Below are 19316 nucleotides of genomic sequence, written 5' to 3' on the forward strand. Positions count from 1 at the left end.
CAGGGCAAGGCCATCCTGCATGGCGATGCAATTAAAAAGTGTAGCATTTGCATTGCTAATACGCAAACGCTTCTCCATTCTTGCATAACTAGGGTAGCCCCCTGCTTTTGGAGCCTAGCTGTGAAGGCAGGCACAGTGCCGCCATGTTTTGGGTCACAGCGGCAGCGTGTGACATCACCCTGTAAACACCTTTATAGAATTCGACCACAGTTTAAAGGTTTGTGCATGTGAATAAGTGTGGAAATCGATGATTAGTGATTTCCGCACTTTAACGTCCAGGACTGAATTAGGCCTCAACCCTTTGAGTGCCAACATCTTTGTGGGAGATGTTTAAAATATCTGCGAAATGGCAGCGTCTCTCACATTTGTTATATAAATTCAACTAAAAAATGTTGAGTTTATATTTCTTATATAAAATAAATTATGAGGATGTCATTATGATGTAGAAAAATTTTGCTTTTCACACCTATTTTGACAAATTCACTTGATATTTAAAGAGTTAAATGTTATAGCCTCTGAGTTGCTGAAGGCACAGGATTTTGAATGTCTGTCCTTTTTTTTTTTTTTTTAAATCAACAAGCATTTACAAGGCAATAGGTTGGATTTGCCTTGTAAATGTTTGCTACTTAAAAAATGGACAAACTCTCTCTTAAAATCCCATACCTTGTGCACAGGAGCGTGCTTGAATAATGTACTGTAGGTAGATCAGAACACTAAGGGTAAACAAATGTGTAGTGAGGCCAGAAAAAAACTAGAAGGCTTGTACAGCAAACAAAGCTAAAAGGTCCTCTTCTTATGACAGTATTTTGCATTTGGGCATCAAATATTAGTTATGAAATACGCTTTCCAGTCAGCTTCTTGCAAGTTTCATATTTTTTAATTATAGATGTGTAACCATATTCACCTTCTTAAAGATTTTATTTCCCATAAAACTCATTGTAATCTGGACAAGTGGTCTTTACTGTATTCCTAGTGTACTTGTTTCTCAGCGGAAGCCACGCAAGAGCTGTAGTTCCCAATGATGTTAGGTTTCCTAGCAACCACTAGGTCAGAACATGGATGTTCAGGGCGGCTCCTGCATATTGAACACAGGTCCTAATTCAGGTTTGTATGCAATGCTGATGTTCGCACAACTGATTATCGGCATTAATAGACATGTGCTGCGACAGCACTGTGCATGTACCAAATGAACTTTGCAATGCTGGTTACAGTGAGATTTTTTTGATGCAGAGTGATTGACAGGAAGAGAGCATTTTGGGGATGCAATGGGGAGTTGCAGCAAAAACACAGGCGTTTCATGGCTGTTTTAGTGGGGTGTGTATCCGCCTTCTGCATTCTCTGTATGCAGAGAAACATATCACCAGCATTGCTACCGCTGCAGCCAGTCTTTGTGACCAGAGACCCAGTTGGGGAGTCGATGTCCCTCATTATTATGTTCAATAGTTGAAGTGGGAATTTTGTAGTTATGGTATGGAAAATGTAATGGGCCTCTAAGTTACGGGGTGTAAATGTAAATGTTATTATCTATGAACTAAACATAGGTACTACTAGGGTGGCCAATCCTGGGATTTGGCCCTAAAATCATCACGATTTGAATCCCGGGAATGCAGCTTCCAATCCCAGATTAGCCTGCACATGCACAATATAATGCTGGGCAGTGCTGAGCTCCCACTAACAGGAAGAGAGGAAACGTGATGGAGAGAGGGTGACAGGGTAGGAGAGAGTAACAAGCCGTGGGTGACAGGGAGCAGGTAACAGTGAGAGGCAGAGAGCGATGGAAAGAGGGTGACAGGGAGATGAGTAGAGGATCACAGGGATGCCTTATGTAGGGTTGATCAGTATCTGTATAGTAGAGGCAGCTCTGAAGCAGGGAGACAGGGAGATATCGGCCATACAATAAAGAAATGACCAAATACACATGCAGGATCAATACAAACCATTTAAATATTCTACTTTTTCTCTTAAATGGTTTACTTTCCTGGGCCTACTGGAAGAGTTTTGTGATACTATATATATACAGGAGGACAGTTGGCACCTCCAAACACCTGCTGCCTTCTCACCCCTGCCTTGCCTCTCCTTGCACCTAAAATCACTGGGGAATAACCAGGTAAACTGTGAGCCTTTCACCTGCTCACCCCCATTGAATTGCCTTCTGCTTGCCTCTGCTGCTAGTCCTTCCTGGGTTTCACAGGGCAGAATGGCCGTCTGCCCTGTGAAACCCAGGAAGGACTAGCAGCAGAGGCAAGCAGAAGGCAATTCAATGGGGGTGAGCAGGTGAAAGGCTCACAGTTTACCTGGTTATTCCCCAGTGATTTTAGGTGCAAGGAGAGGCAAGGCAGGGGTGAGAAGGCAGCAGGTGTTTGGAGGTGCCAACTGTCCTCCTGTATATATATAGTATCACAAAACTCTTCCAGTAGGCCCAGGAAAGTAAACCATTTAAGAGAAAAAGTAGAATATTTAAATGGTTTGTATTGATCCTGCATGTGTATTTGGTCATTTCTTTATTGTATGGCCGATATTCTATTACCTAGGATTGCTGATCGCGGGTAATAGGCTTGCCTTAGGCTATCTATATATGCCCGATAAGCTTTTACGAGAAACAGCTTACCAAGAGTTTTGCCTGCCTCAGACTAAGGGCCAGATGTATCAAGTTTCAAAAGTGATAAACTGGAGAGTGATAAACAACCAGCCAATCAGCTGTAGGACCCAATGCACAATCCCGTGCCATTGGGTATAACCAAGAGATTGATCCTCCTGCACATAGGATAAATCTCGAGTCAATCAGGTCCAACTTGTTGGACAATAAGTTGGACAAGTGTAAGGGGCCCTTAGTCATCTTGATTGTATTTTTACATTTCTTATTACATTCTTTATATGTGGCAGATGGTGCGGGTGTCTCATTTTTTTAAAATGCTTTGAATGCCCTCTTTGTTTTGCCATTTCACATCTCACTTTGCTGTTAAGCCACATTGGTTTTCTTTTGACATTTGGGGTGACATTTACTGAGTTGGAAAAATGGGATTTGTGCGATTTTTGGTAAAAAAAAAAACGTCCGAAATCGTAATTTTTTTCCGAATTTGCAAATTCTGAAGGTGCGATTTTTTAGTAACGCCAGAACTCGCATCAAGATGTTTTCGCATTGAAAAGTATACAAATCGCATATTTAATGAAATGCGAAAACGGGAAAATGTAGACCAGGTTCTGACAGGTGAATTGGCCAGAACCCTGCACAGATCATTGAGGTCTGTGAATGGTCCTGTCTTAAAAAATGTGTAAAAGTTATTATTATTTTTTTTGTAATTGGCGTGGAGTCCCCCCTCCTGAGCATAACTAGCCCCGGGCTCATTGAGCCGAACCTGGTTCCAAAAATATAGGGGACAAAAAGCGTAGGGGTCCCCGTATTTCTGAAACCAGCCCCGGACTCTTGGACCGGTCCTGGTTCCAAAAATACAGGGGACAAAATCTGGGGGTCCCCCGTGTTTTGAAACCAGCACCGGGCTCCAACAGCCCGCGGTGTCATGCCACAGCCGGGGGACACTTTTTACATAAGGTCCCCCGGCCGTACCATGACCACGTTGGCTGGTCAGCCTTGGCCGTGGTCCCTGGGGGAGTGGGGACCCCCCCAATAAATGGGTCCCCCCCAGGTTTCAACCGTCCAGGGCTAAAGCCTGGGGCTGTCACCGGCGTCCTTGGGCTTTGACACCGGCCTCATAGGGTTAAAACACTCATTCATAACATTGCTTTATACAGGTGAACTACAAGTGCCAGCAGGCCTTGTGGTTTGCTAAGTCCCATCATGTGGGGCATTAATGGGCCCGCTGGGACTTGTAGTACACCTGTAAAAAGAATCTTAACATAAAACACACACACAGAAAAGTAGAACTTTATTACACACACACACCTCACTTTTACACCAATATACTTACAGACCCAGGGTCCAGCAATGCCTCCTTCCTCCAGAGCCCGCTCACCCCGCACTGACAGCGGGGTGAGCCGTCTTCCTCCGGTGCTGATCACAGCCTCTATAGCACTGTCCGAGGTCTACAGAGACTGCTAGCATGGTTGGTCGATGCGTCTCCATGGAGACGCATAGCTCAGCCTTGATTGGTATATTGGTGTAAAAGTGAGGTGTGTGTGTGTAATAAAGTTCTACTTTTCTGTGTGTGTGTTTTATGTTAAGATTCTTTTTACAGGTGTACTACAAGTCCCAGCGGACCCATTAATGCAGTCCCAGCAATGCGGGAGAGGCCTGCTGGCACTTGTAGTTCACATGTATAAAGCAATGTTATGAATGAGTGTTTTAACCCTATGAGGCCGGTGTCAAAGCCCAAGGTTGCCGGTGACAGCCCCAGGCTTCAGCCCTGGACGGGAGAAACCTGGGGGGGTCCCCACTCCCCCAGGGACCACGGCCAACGCTGACCAGCCACGGTGCTCATGGTACGGCCAGGGGACCTTATGTAAAAAGTGTCCCCGGGCTGTGGCATGACACTGCAGGTTGTTGGAGCTCTGTGCTGGTTTCAAAATACGGGGGACCCCCCAGAGTTTTTGTCCCCCATATTTTTGGAACCAGGACCGGTCCAAGAGTCCGGGGCTGGTTTCAGAAATACAGGGGACCCCTACGCTTTTTGTCCCCTGTATTTTTGGAACCAGGTCCGGCTCAATGAGCCCGGGCATGGTTATGCTCAGGAGGGGGGACCCCCACTCCATTTTTTTTCTTTTTTTAAACACAAATTCGCACATTTTCATGACTAAAAATCGCACATTTTGGTACTCTTTACCTAGCACAGCGCCCACGATTTTGATCGTGGGCATCGCAGGTAAAAAAATTGCGGGCATTGAATGCACTAAAAATCGGGTGCGACGCGATGCCCGCGATTTCCCATAGGGAACAATGTTAAATGTCTCAATTGACCCGATTTTCATGTTCAATGCCTCAATTGACCCAATTATTCCATAGTTAACAATGTTAAATGGCCCACAGAGGCCAAATAGCCACCCTGAAGTGTGAAATGGCCCCCACAATTGTTAACGCCACCCCACGATCAACGTCAACCCGAAGCGTGGCGAGCGCAGCGAGGTGTGGCGGTACGCGTCCTACCACCTTTTCATACCCCCACTATCCACGTCGGCGTGGAGTTGAGAATAGAATAGTGTGGCGAGCGCAGCGAGCCACCGAGCCCGAAGCGTGGCGAGCGGACGCGGATACCTTCACAGGTAAACGCGTCCCTTCACATTTATCCGCGTCCCCTCGTGGGGCTCGCCACGCTTCGGGTTCGCTGCGCTCGCCACACTATTCTATTCTCAACTCCACGCCGACGTGGATAGTGGGGGTATGAAAAGGTGGTAGGACGCGTACCGCCGCCCCTCGCGGGCTCGCTGCGCTCGCCACGCTTCGGGTTCACGTTGATAGTGGGGTGGCGTTAATAATTGTGTGGGCCATTTCACACTTCAGGGTGCCTATTTGGCCTCTGTGGGCCATTTAACATTGTTTCCTATGGAAAAATCGGGTCAATTGAGGCATTGAACAGGAAAATCGGGTCAATTGAGACATTTAACATTGTTCCCTATGGGAAATCGCGGGCATCGCTTCGGTCGCGTCGCACCTGATTTTTTAGTGCATTCAATGCCCGCGATGGGCGCTGTGATAAGTAAAGAGTACCCACATTTTCATTAATTTATTTATTTATTAACAGTTTCTTGACTAAAAATCGCCCATTATCGCACTTTTTTGACCGGAATACACAGCTCATTAAATATGCGAATTTGCGGCAAAAAATGAAATTTCAAAAAGTGCGATAATGGGCGATTTTGAAAAGTTATTAAAACTCTCCTCCTATTAAATGTCACCCTTGTTCTTATATTTACCTTAGGAATAAATTTATCAGTGCCCTCCAGCAGTATTTTTTTTAAACTTTGCCACCTTTTAGTAGAATCCATACCTCTAAACAATTCCTTCCAGTTTATATCCTTTGAGGACTCCGCAAACATACCAAAGTTTGCTTTTCTGAAATTTAAGGACCTAGCTTCTTAAATATAATTATCTTTGTTAATATTTAAATCAAATGTGATCATATTGTGATCACTGTTCCCCAATGTCTCCCTTATGGTTATGCTAGTAAGAATGTACCAATTGTTGCTTATCAGAAGATCCAGGATTTTACTATTTCTGGTTGGATTTTCAATACATTTATACAAATAGTGGTAATTTAGGGCATACATTAAAACATTTCCTTTAGCGGTTCTTCTTGGCCTATCTTTCCAATGTATTTCTGGGTAGTTAGTCGCTGATAATAAAAAAAGCTGCCCGCTTTTCCCACCTGTAGCAAGAGGTCTTTTTCCTCCTACGTATTTCTGTTGGGTGGTTTATAATATAAGTTTGTTAGCCCCTTTGTTACCTGTGACTTCTACCCATACTGATTCTACTGACTCCATTGTGCTCTTGTATATGTCTTCACTTATGTATGGTTTTAAGGATGATTTAACATATAAACATACCCCCCCCCCCCTCCCCTTCTACCTATACAATTTTTTACAAACAGACTATAACCTTCTAATTTAGCCTCCCACTCATGTGATTCATCCCTCTAAGTTTTGGTAATACCAATGAGATTCAAAATCTTCCTCCAAAACAAGGGTATCTAGTGTTCCCATTTTACCAATTAAACTCCTAGCATTCAGATAAAGGCATTTTAGATCCTTCGCCTGCGTTGTGTAACCCATTACTGTTTCATTAGGTTTCTGAAACGATAAATCAATATCAAGGACAATACTTGTATTTGGTTGTGTGAATCCTGTCGTATATCTTGCTCCCCTGTTACTCCACAATGTTGGTGCCAACATGCACCAAGACTGCTGGGTCTATCCCAGCCCCTCCACAATAATCTGTCCAACCGGTCCACAATATCACGTACCCGTGCCCGAGCACCCGGAATTGCTGCCTTCTGATGTTGGGAGGCATGTAGAATCTGTTAAGGAATATTAAGTAATTCAAAGTTTTAAAAGGTGTTAATTGGCTGAAATCTGCATTTGTTTATAAATGGTTAAAATTATAATAAGCAAGTGTTTTTTGTCTGTTTGTATCAAATTAAAGCCTTTATTAATAAATGAATTTTGCAAGTCCTAATACTTTTAAAGTACAATTTTTTTCTCAGCTTTTCACATTCAAACTAAAGCCCCCGTTTAATGGATCCGTTCTGTGCTGAAACAGCACACATCGGATCGGATCGCATCCCTAGGGCATGCAGTGTGCATGCACTGCGATCCGATCCGATGTGTAGCTAGTACAAAAAGTATGTGCAGCACATACTTTTTGTACCGTACTATGGGCCTTATTTTGGTTCATTCTTTCTGACAAAATCCTTCTTAGATGGACAAAACCATGTGCACTGCAGGGGGGGCAGATGTAACATGTGCAGAGAGAATTAGATTTGGGTGAGTTATTTTGTTTCTGTGCAGGGAAAATACTGACTGCTTTATTTTTACACTGCAATATAGATCTCACTTTGAAGTAAAACCCCACCCAAATCTAATTCTCTCTGCACATGTTACATCTGCCCCACCTGCAGTGCACATGGTTTTGCCCATCTAAGAAGGATTTTGTCAGAAAGAATGAACCAAAATAAGGCCCTATGTGATGAGCGGGAGCCGTACACAACGGACCGTGTATGGGCTCCTTAAGAGCTGTATTATGTATCACTTTTGCTGAGTTTTTGAGGCTCCTACATCATCAACATGATCAGTACTTTTCTGATAAACCTGTTGTATACAACCTGATATGTGTCTTTTGCCCCCTGGTGGATTATTCACTCTCTGCAGGAATTAATAGGTCGAGTGAGTCTCCCATATCCAAAAATGTTGGATAGTAGATGCAGTAATTTTTAATATGTGCATGCTGTTATGAGATAGCTTGGGCTTGGCATGCGGGTCTAAACACAGCATTTAGGTGTCATAAGCACCTTATAAACATTGCATGAAGGTCATTTTATACAATATTTTTTTTAATAAATTTGTGCAGGAAAAAGTCTGTGTACATACACAAAATTCATTGAGTTCGTACACACATTATACACAAAGCCTGGAGGTAACTTTATAAAATATTTTTAATAATGTTATGCATAAAAGTTTGGGTACATACACAAAATGAATGTTTCATTTACACATAGGGGAATATTGAATAATGCGCAAGTTTTTATAAAATCCTGTGGCGTGAAGTTTTTTTCGCAGCTGAAGGGTTTTTCGGTACTTGTGTAATATCTGGGCGCCCGATTTTTTCATTGTATTGCATCGCATGCAATACAGTGGCATACAATTCATGCGATGCGATTTTTCATTGTAAAGACCCGATTTTTTTTATTGTATAGTCACCCATGGGTGATTTCATACCCCCACTATCCAACTACGCATGGGGTTGATTTTTATATAGTGTGGCAAGCGGACGCAGAATACATGTAAAGTAATCCGCGTCCCCTCGCCACGCTTCGGTAACTCGCCACACTATATGAAATCAACTCCATGCGTAGTTGGATAGTGGGGGTATGAAATCACCCATGGGTGACTATACAATTAAAAATCGGGTCTTTACAATGAAAAATCGAATCGCATCGCATGCCTTAAGTAGTGGCATGCGATGAAAAAAATGCACAAGTACCGGTTTTTCCTATTCAATTGCAGGATAAAAAAAATTAGATGTGGCTTTTCTTGCACCATCAGAGCAGAATACATATACATGACTGACAGTCGGAATGCCAGCGCTTGGAAGACAGATATCCGCATCCAATGTTGAGGATTCCGACAGGCACTCCGTAAACACCCTAATCCTCTCTCCTACTCCCCTAACCCTCCCCTCTTAGGGCCTGATTCAGACCTGCTTGCTGTGCTGTGAGTGTTCGGAGCCCAGCGAGCAGGTAGCCGCCACCCAGCCGAACGCACAATGCAGCCATGCACACAGGGGGAAAATAGTTGCTGTGAAGGCTATGGGAGGTAGGCTGTTGATGACGTCAGCGGTCCTACCTCCCGACGGCCGAGGAACCGTCTGCGTTTTCTGGGGAGTGGCCAGAAAATGCATGTGGCAGGCCCCAGGGTGTCAATCACCTTGCGAGCAGTGAGTGAAGGCTATCCTATGCTCACTGCCTTCCAATGGCCCATCTGAACGTGTCTGAATCAGACCCTTAGTGCCTAAACCTAACCCCCCCCCTTAATGCCTAATCCTAACTACCCATTGTTCATGCCTAACCCTCCTTCCCTGCAGCATGTGTGTGTGTGTTTCTGTTTGTCAACCCCCCCCCCCCCTTGTATGTTTGGCTGCAGGAAGGAGAACTACATGTCCCACCAGCCCCCCATTGGAAAGAGGGATGGGGTGATCAATGGAAGCCGTGGGGACCAACAGAGTGTTAAGTATTTTTTTTTCTAGCACTGCTTTTTTTTGTAATTGGATAGCGCTGCAAGGTATGACTTAAAACATGCAGAGATTCCAAAAGGAACTTATCCCTGTGTCAGAACATATGTACACACAAACACACACACACAGTCTGCTGAACATGCAGGTGTGGCTGCCATTGCTGAGGAAGTTTCTGTCAGCTCCTAACTGCCATGTTACAAGCTATGTTTGAAAAAAATGATTGGTTGGTTGGTACTTAGGAACATTTATCAATGATAGCATATTCAATGCGGCCTCGGTGCATTATTAGTGCTCTGGACTGCATTGCAATATGCACTCTCATCACCAATATGGGGAGCCCAAATCTGCATTGTGTTCTGCCAGGGGTTCTGCACAGTCACACGGACCGTACATATACAGCAAACACTTCCAAGAAGGGTTGCAGGGAAACCATCTGCCTGGGCAGCTACACGGTGAGCAGCCTATAGGCTACAATGGTAACTCCAGGGGCCAGTATCAGGAATACTTCACATTCTGGATACTGCTATACTGTATAACGCAGCATTACATTCCCATAGAACCCTACAGGGGATAAGGCTGCAGGCGGGAGAGGAGGGATCACAGCAGATATTCCAGGTACACTACAGAGAGGCTTATTATATTATTATATAATTTGGTGATAAATAGCCCTAAATATATAATAAATGGGCCATACTTGCCTACCTTGATTTTCACCTCTCCGGGAGAAGCCGGAGAGGCAACACGTCAGGGGGGTGGGGGCAAGTATGACATCACTTGGCCCCACCCCATGCCTTAAAATGCAGTGAATCGCGGAGAGGGGCGGGGCTCAAATGAGGCAAAATGTTGCTATTGCGACATTTATGCCTCTCTGCGGACCTGCGATTTGTGGCTCTGGCCAGCAAGCTGGAGACGTGCTCATCTTCCCTGGGGACCGGGAGGCGGATTTTCAGGAGCCTTTTGACCATTCCAGGAGGGTAGGCAAGCCTGAAATGGGCCCTTTAAGCCCATTCAGTGGCACTCCTAAAAATCTTTCTACTGGGCCAGTTGCACTGATGGCAAGATATCTGGGCTATGTCTATTCATTCATCACCTCCCCGGGGGTACCTGGCGCTGATTGCACGGTGCCTGGGAACCCACATAAAGCATTACAGTGTTAAGTCTCCCCCCTATTGGTGCTGGCAATGCCTGGGGGATTTATACGGCACATATATTACATACATACCATGTACTGCATGTATATGTGTGCTTAGCAATCCCCCCCTGCACACACCCTGGGAAAAAAACACCACTTAAGGTAATTAATACTGGTTTCACATTGCAAACCTGCTTTCAACCCGTTTTTGTAAACGGGTCTTAAAACGGGTCAAATGCCAGTTAAACCCCTTTCATATTGCATGTTGTAAACGGTATATTGCAGTTTCAATACCGTTTTTGTACCTTTCAGATTCAACCTGTTTCACCCATAGAATGCCATACAATGTCACTTTAAAGGCCCCCATACACTATGCGATTTTGGGACGATTTCATCCGATTTCGGCACTTTGGGCCGATAACCGGGCCCTTATTCTGGTTGGTGCGGTAATATCCGCGTGCGTTCGTGCTGCCGATGTTTTGTGTCTGCGCATGTGCAGAGGCATCTCTGCGCATGTGCGAGCGGGGCGTACGGCCTAATCCCGCATGAAATGTGAACACTCCGAACAGGGGCTGGAGAGGGGCGTGAAGGGCTATTTGGGCTCATTACCATATGCATACACCCCGCGTTTCATGGGCGTTCCCATGCAAACGCTGGGCGTACGTATGGTAATGCGGCCGTGACGCATGTGTAGGGGGCGGACATATGACATCGCCGGATGTCAGCTGCCCGCCCAGATCCCTGCTTTTGTACGGAAAAATGTCCGTGTGGTCTGAGGTTGCGGGAGCTGGTGGACCACTCGGTCCTGCATTCGATGGTCTGTGACCATCGAATGATGGGGGAGGTTCCCTGAGATGGAGGAGGCGTATTCCATGAAAAATACACGTGCGGTCCGTTCGGCCAGCTTCTTACCGCGTACGGACAGAGTTGGCGATCCGTATGGAAGGCGGGGTTTCGCACGCACGGTCCTGGCCGCATATTCGGATCCGGCCGCACCGATCAGAATAAGGGCCCGGGTGATATCGGCCCAAAATCGCAGTTGTGTGACATCTGATCCGATGCACGGTCCCGTGCGCATCGGATCAGGGAGGTCGGACGGTCAGCACATAAGATCATCCGACCTCCCTGTATGCTATGCATATGCCTGCCCACCTGACAGGCATATGCATGCAGGTGATAGAAAGATTGATGACACCACTTAGCGCTAAACCCTATAATTAGGTACACAAGATAAAATTACGTATCTTAAACCAGGTGTTGATCTTTGATGTATTTCAAATGAGGTCAGCACCTGAAACAACATAGAATGATATCGCCCTTTTCTCCCAAATGAATGGGATGTGTGAATATAAAGGGTATATCAATACAGAAAGATCATGGTGCAGTTTCCAGGTAAACAGAAAGTTTTAATAAGCACAGGAAACTCACAATATTGCAGATGGTAACAAGCATATAAAAAGCCAAACGGCAAAGCTGCTGCACAATCAAATTCTTCCTCCCATCCGACACTGGATTCAGGTGGTGAAATGGAGACTCAGGGCACCGGTATCCCAAAAGTTCCTCAGGTCCAGGGAAGATGATATGCAGTCCAGTAAAAGATAAAGTATGCGTCTCACTTAATGCATTTCGGGTCGAATTGACCCTTCATCAGAAGTGTGAGTGCATACTGTTGGTGAATGTCCTTATAACACAGTCCCAATACACAAATAATAATCCCATTGGCCAGAAAGCAAAAGAAATTTCGGAGTGCTGAAAAAGAACTTTTGATTAAAATGGATAGAAATACCAAATTACTGAGAGACAAAAAACAGAAAAAATATCATAGAGATATAGAAGCCACTAAAGAGCCTATTAAAGAAACAGTTACTAGTAGTACAACCATTTATAGGCCACCGAAAAAAATTGAAACCAAAATGGCCCCCATAAAAACAAGACCTAATGAAAAAAGACCTTATAACAGACCTAGACAAGAGTTCACACGCCCAAATACAAATAGATGGGAGAGGAACAAACCCAATATAAAAAGGTTTGAACCCAGGCAAAATCGAGAGAGATGGAGATCAGGAGGTAAGACCTTTGTAGCAATGGACCCTTTGCACAATGGCCCACCTCTGAGTAATAGGTATTCAAACCTACAGATAGATGAAGAAACCCCATCCACCTCTTACCAAACCCCTTTTCGGTGGGACCCGAGAACCCCAAAAAGGGCTCAATGGAGAAACTACAATCAAAGAAACATAAATTAAAGAGGAAAACGGTTAGAGGCAAAAGAGGAGGAAAGAAAAAATATCGTAAAAAAATGACTAACCAGTCGCAAACTGAAATCCATTCTGAAGGACCCCCCCCCCCTTAAGGAGGGAGAAGTCAAAATCTTCAATTTAAGTAAAAGAGAACTTAATATTTATGAGGAGAAAATCCTCATGAAAGGATTAAAATTTGCGCCCTCCCATAATCCTGAAGCCTTTGATATCTATTTAGATATACAAAAATTTGTACGCAAACTAACTGTTAAAAGATTCTTTTTAAGTAAAGAAGAGGATGTTCCTAACCCTCAAACAAGCACTACGCACTTTAGAACTCCCTCTACTTTTTATCCTACACATGCTAAAGGGAGCTGTATTGATTGTTTCAGTAAAGTTGTCTGTGACGAGGTGGAAAAGCTTTTTGAACAAGACAAAGAAAAGGGAAAAATGAAATATAAAAATAAAAAATGCAATCTTACAAAAAAAGAAATGCTGGCTGTGAAATCCCTGAAGGAGGATTCTGAGCTTATAATAAAACCGGCCGATAAGGGCGGATCGGTGGTTCTGATGGATAAAATTGATTATATGGCAGAGATCAACAGACAAATTAATGATGGTGTGACATACAGGAAGCTGAAGTCAGACCCTACAAACAGGATAGAAAAAGCTCTACTTGTACTAACACAAAAAGCACTAGACGATAATATTATCAATAAAAGAGAATTTGATTTTATTAATATAAAAAATCCATCAACCCCCACCATGTACGTCTTACCCAAGATACATAAAAATCCTACACATCCGCCTGGTAGGCCCATAATAGCTGGTTGTAATAGTATTACATCCAACCTATCGTCTTTTATTGATTTTTATCTACAACCTTTAGTACGAAAAACAAGGGCCTTTTTAAAAGACACAGGCGATGTTTTACGTAAATTATCTGAGACTGAGTGGAAGGAAGGTATGGTTTTAGGTAGTGCCGATGTTAGCACGCTCTATACCAGCGTTCGCCAACCCGTCGCTCGCGAGCGACGGGTAGCTCGCCGGGTGATTTCCAGTAGCTCGGCATGTTTTTCAGGGCTGTCAGTGACCTCCTGCCGCTGCCGCATAGCGGTTCCTTGCTTGGCGGCAGGAGGTCAAAAAGGGACTTAATGCCGCGTTTCTCTACCTGACTTTGTGGCAGTGACCTCCTGCCGCGTAGTGCATCCTCGCTTGGCGGCAGGAGGTCAGAAAGTGACTTCATGTCACGTTCCTCACTTGTCGGAAGTGACCTCCTGACGTCCCCAGTGAGTGTATAGAATTCGCGCAACATGCCGCACTTTCTGATCGACGCCACAGCCCTGCTCAACTCCTGCGTTAGGTACAAATCTTTTTTTAAACTGTGTGTGCGCAATACATTAGGGGTGACTCCAGCCTGCATTCTACTTTCACTGCTTGAGGTATAATGGGCATCATGTGTGTGGCATATGTTTAATGAGTCATTAAACATATGCCACACAAATGATGCCCATTAAACATATGCCCCACACCTTGATGCTCATTAATTAATAATCATCAAGGTGTGTGGGGCATATGCCACACACATGATGCCACACACATGTTGCCCATTATACAAATGCCCCACACCTTGATGCTCATTAATAATGAGCTTCACGCTGTGGGGTATTTGTATAATGGGCATCATGTGTGTGGCATCATGTGTGTGGCATATGTATAATGGAGCATCACGCTGTGGGGCATTTGTATAATGGAGCTTCACGGTGTGTGTCATATGTATAATGCAGCATCACGGTGTGTGTCATATGTATAATGCAGCATCACGGTATGGGACATATAGATAATGGTGCATCACAGAGTGTGGGGCATATGTATAATGGAGCATCACGCTGTGGGGCATTTGTATAATGGAGCCTCACATTGTGGCATATGTATAATGGAGCATCACGGTGTGGGGCATATGTATAATGGAGCTTCACGGTGTGTGTCATATGTATAATGCAGCATCACGGTGTGTGTCATATGTATAATGCAGCATCACGGTATGGGACATATAGATAATGGTGCATCACAGAGTGTGGGGCATATGTATAATGGAGCATCACGCTGTGGGGCATTTGTATAATGGAGCCTCACATTGTGGCATATGTATAATGGAGCATCACGGTGTGGGGCATATGTATAATGGAGCTTCACGGTGTGTGTCATATGTATAATGCAGCATCACGGTGTGTGTCATATGTATAATGCAGCATCACGGTATGGGACATATAGATAATGGTGCATCACAGAGTGTGGGGCATATGTATAATGGAGCATCACGGTGTGGCAAATGTATAATGGAGTATCACGCTGTGGGGCATTTGTATAACGGAGTATCACGTTGTTAAGCATATGTATAATGGGCATCGTGTGTGTGTGGCATATGTATAATGGAGCATCACGCTGTGGGGCATTTGTATAATGGAGCCTCACATTGTGGCATATGTATAATGGAGCATCACGGTGTGGGGCATATGTATAATGGGCATCACGGTGGGGCATATGTATAATGGAGTATCACGGTGTGGGGCATTTGTATAATGGAGCATCACGGTGCGGGCATATTTATAATGGGTATCACGGACTGCACTATTGGGGTCATGTGTATCTGGCACTGCACTATTGAGGGCATATGTGTTTCACATCCCCATTTTCCATGGCCGCACCCCATGTGGCTACAGCTCTTAGAGAGGTGACCATGCCCCCATAGCGGAAAAAATTGGGGGATGTAGCCTCGCAGGAGTTCCACGGTAGTAGCTGAACCCTCTAATTTTTGGCGCGTGCCTTCGGCACGCGCAGATGTCTCTTCTCCTCTGCCTCCAGTATTGGGAGGTATGTTTGTGACATATTGGACATTGCAGTGTGTGGCATATTGTGTCTGGGGCATTGCAGTGTGTGGCATAATGTGTCTGGGGCATTACGGTTTGTGGCATTATGTGTAAAGGGCATTTTTTTGGATATTATGCCGATTTTAAAATTTATTTTACTTTAGTAGCTCTTCGGGCGGTTTATTTTGTCGCGAGTAGCTCCCGACCCAAAAAAGGTTGGAGACCACTGCTCTATACTATTATAAATAAGGAAAAGGGCATAAATGCTGTCACATTCTTTTTAAACCAATCAGATTTACCCACCCCCCTACAGTCTTTTATTATTGAGGGTATTGGTTTTATTCTTGATAATAATTATTTCATTTTTAATGGCTCTTTTTATCTGCAAATTGTCGGAACTGCTATGGGTACCAGGTTCGCCCCCAGTTACGCAAATCTGTTCATGGCGCATTGGGAGGAGGAACAGATTTGGCGAGATGGCGTTCTGGGGGCGGGCTTGGTATCCTGGCAGCGTTTTATTGACGACATTCTATTTATTTGGAATGGGTCTCAGAGCGATCTGGATGAGCTCTGCCAACTGCTTAACAACAATGATCGTTCCATTAAATTAGTTTTTAATCTAAGTCATAAGGAATTATCCTTTTTAGATTTGTTAATTTATATTGATGAGGCTAAAATTTGCACAAAATGTTACCGAAAACCCACAGACTCCAATGGGTTCATCAATCGCTCTAGTGAGCATCACTCCAACTGGCTGGAGGGCATCCCTTTCAGTCAGTTTGCCAGGATTAAAAGAAACTGTACAAATACTGTAGTATGTGAAGAGCAAATAGAAGAGTTGACTGAGAGGTTTGTTAGTAAAGGTTATGAAGCCTCCACGATTGAAACTGCAAAAGAAAAACTGCAACAAGTAGAAAGGAGTGAACTACTGGTAGAAAAACCCAAAAAAGATACCAGTGAAAAATTCAAATGGTCCTTTATTTCACAATACAGCTCTTCTTTTAAAAATATAGAAAAGATTTTTTATAAAAATTGGAAATTATTGCTACAGGATCCTGTACTTATTAATCATATTCCTGAACGCCCCAATTTTATTTACAGAAGGGCACCGTCCCTCAAGGACAAATTAGTGAGGAGTAGTATAGAGGAAGAACCCAGACAAAGCATACGCACTAAAGGTTTTCACAGGTGTGGGTCTTGTTTGATGTGTAGGACAGTGAAGAGTGATACATCCAAATTTTTAAATTTTACGGTGAACGGCAATACCCATAAGATTAATAATTTTTTAACATGTAACTCCAGAAATGTCATTTATTTATTGGAGTGCACATGCAACTTATTTTATGTAGGGAAGACCTCGAGAAATATGCGTGTCCGGATGTCCGAGCATATATATAATATTAGAAAAGGCCTGGACACGCACTCGGTCTCCTCACATTTTAAACACATTCATAACAAAAAGGAATGTTGTATAAAAAATTTTTTGGGCATTGCACAGATTTTACCCAGATTGAGGACCAGAGATATTGAAAAACGATTATGCCAAACTGAAATGCAATGGATTTTTAAATTAAAAACTCTGGCACCTCTGGGTCTTAATATGGATTTTGAGCTTAAAAGCTTTTTAGAATAGATGATCACTCTTCACATCCTTTTTTATCCATATAAGTCTCTATTTTTAAATTGTTATATGTATTTTTAACTGATATATGTATTTTAACTTTTTATTAACTATGTCCCGTTATTTTATACTAAATATTTTTATCCTTGTGCTTAATATCATTTAGATATCAAATCTGACAAGATCACAAACTGTGGGAATTGAAATAATTATTTTCCAGTATCTAAAATGGCGGCCGCAACAGAAGTAATGCTGGCACCCAGTGTAACCAAGCGGGTTGCACGGGGAACATCCGCCCGACGCGTCCGTTGCTAAGGACGCCGCTGATGACTGCCTCGCTTCCGGCGGGGGTGATGCATCGGACGAAGGAATTATACTGTGATCGCGGCGATTCGTCACTTCCGGCGGAAGTGACGCGCACAGCCCTAACAGGATGTGGAGGCAGCGTGTACGTCCGAATAGGACTTACACGTTAAACCAATTTGCTTTCTGGCCAATGGGATTATTATTTGTGTATTGGGACTGTGTTATAAGGACATTCACCAACAGTATGCACTCACACTTCTGATGAAGGGTCAATTCGACCCGAAATGCATTAAGTGAGACGCATACTTTATCTTTTACTGGACTGCATATCATCTTCCCTGGACCTGAGGAACTTTTGGGATACCGGTGCCCTGAGTCTCCATTTCACCACCTGAATCCAGTGTCGGATGGGAGGAAGAATTTGATTGTGCAGCAGCTTTGCCGTTTGGCTTTTTATATGCTTGTTACCATCTGCAATATTGTGAGTTTCCTGTGCTTATTAAAACTTTCTGTTTACCTGGAAACTGCACCATGATCTTTCTGTATTGATATACCCTTTATATTCACACATCCCATTAATTTGGGAGAAAAGGGCGATATCATTCTATGTTGTTTCAGGTGCTGACCTCATTTGAAATACATCAAAGATCAACACCTGGTTTAAGATACGTAATTTTATCTTGTGTACCTAATTATAGGGTTTAGCGCTAAGTGGTGTCATCAATCTTTCTATCACCAGTTTATCACTTTGAGTGTTCACGTTGACAGGGCACTCGGTGTTCACCACCAGCAGCATACTCCCTTTTTGTTTTGCGCTATTCTTGGCAAAATATTGTATTTTCCAGGCATATGCATGCAGACTGACCGGGAGCAGCACGGCGGGCAGCGGGTCTCTGAGCACTAGCGCGCACACACACTGACCTGGCCGGGCATGTGATCACAAATAGCAGCGCTGCCACTGCGGGACGGGACAGGCAGCGCAGTGGCGGCTATTACTTTTCACAGGCCGTTCTCTGATTGGCTGAGAGCTCTCTCAGCCAATCAGAGAACGGCCGGTCATTTGACAGGTATTTTGAAAATGTAATAGCCGCCACTGCACTGCCCGTCCCGAAGCGGCAGCGCTGCTATTTGTGATCACAGTATGCCCGGCCAGGTCAGCATCACTCGCCGCACCCGGCACCCGCCGGGAACTCATTTGAGAGCTGCCGCCCGCCCCCACTACTGCCGCTGCCCGCCCCACTGCTCCTCACCGCCCTGCAGCTCCCCATTTGTTTTACATGTGATAAATCGCAAGCGATTTATCACATGTAAAACTGGCTCATCAAGTGCCAAATTGTATGTGAGCCTCCCGTGGAGCTGCAGGGCGGCTCACAGGAGAATTGGGTCCGACTTGTCCTAAGGACAAGTCGGCCTAATGTATGGGGCCTTAAATGTTTATTTCCTGCTTGTGGGCGGGGATCATGCAGGGAGATAACCTATCACCCTTGTGTGGTTATCATTTATAGCAAATACAGTTTCTGAGCTGTTCAGACTGCAGGGAAAACGGCTAAGAAATGCGTAGGATCCTGCTTTTAACACATTTCAAAATACCAGTATTCTGTAACCGGTAAATTGAAAATGGAGCTTTCACACTGCAGCACGGAAAGGGGCATTATCTTTCTCCAAGGCATAGTACATAGAACTCCTAGCCCTGCACTGACATCATAACCTGAATCAGTAGAAACATATACTAATATTACAAAATACATAC

The sequence above is a fragment of the Crinia signifera genome, chromosome 6 (assembly GCF_055691185.1).
Source record: "Crinia signifera chromosome 6, ASM5569118v1, whole genome shotgun sequence".
NCBI lineage: Eukaryota > Metazoa > Chordata > Amphibia > Anura > Myobatrachidae > Crinia > Crinia signifera.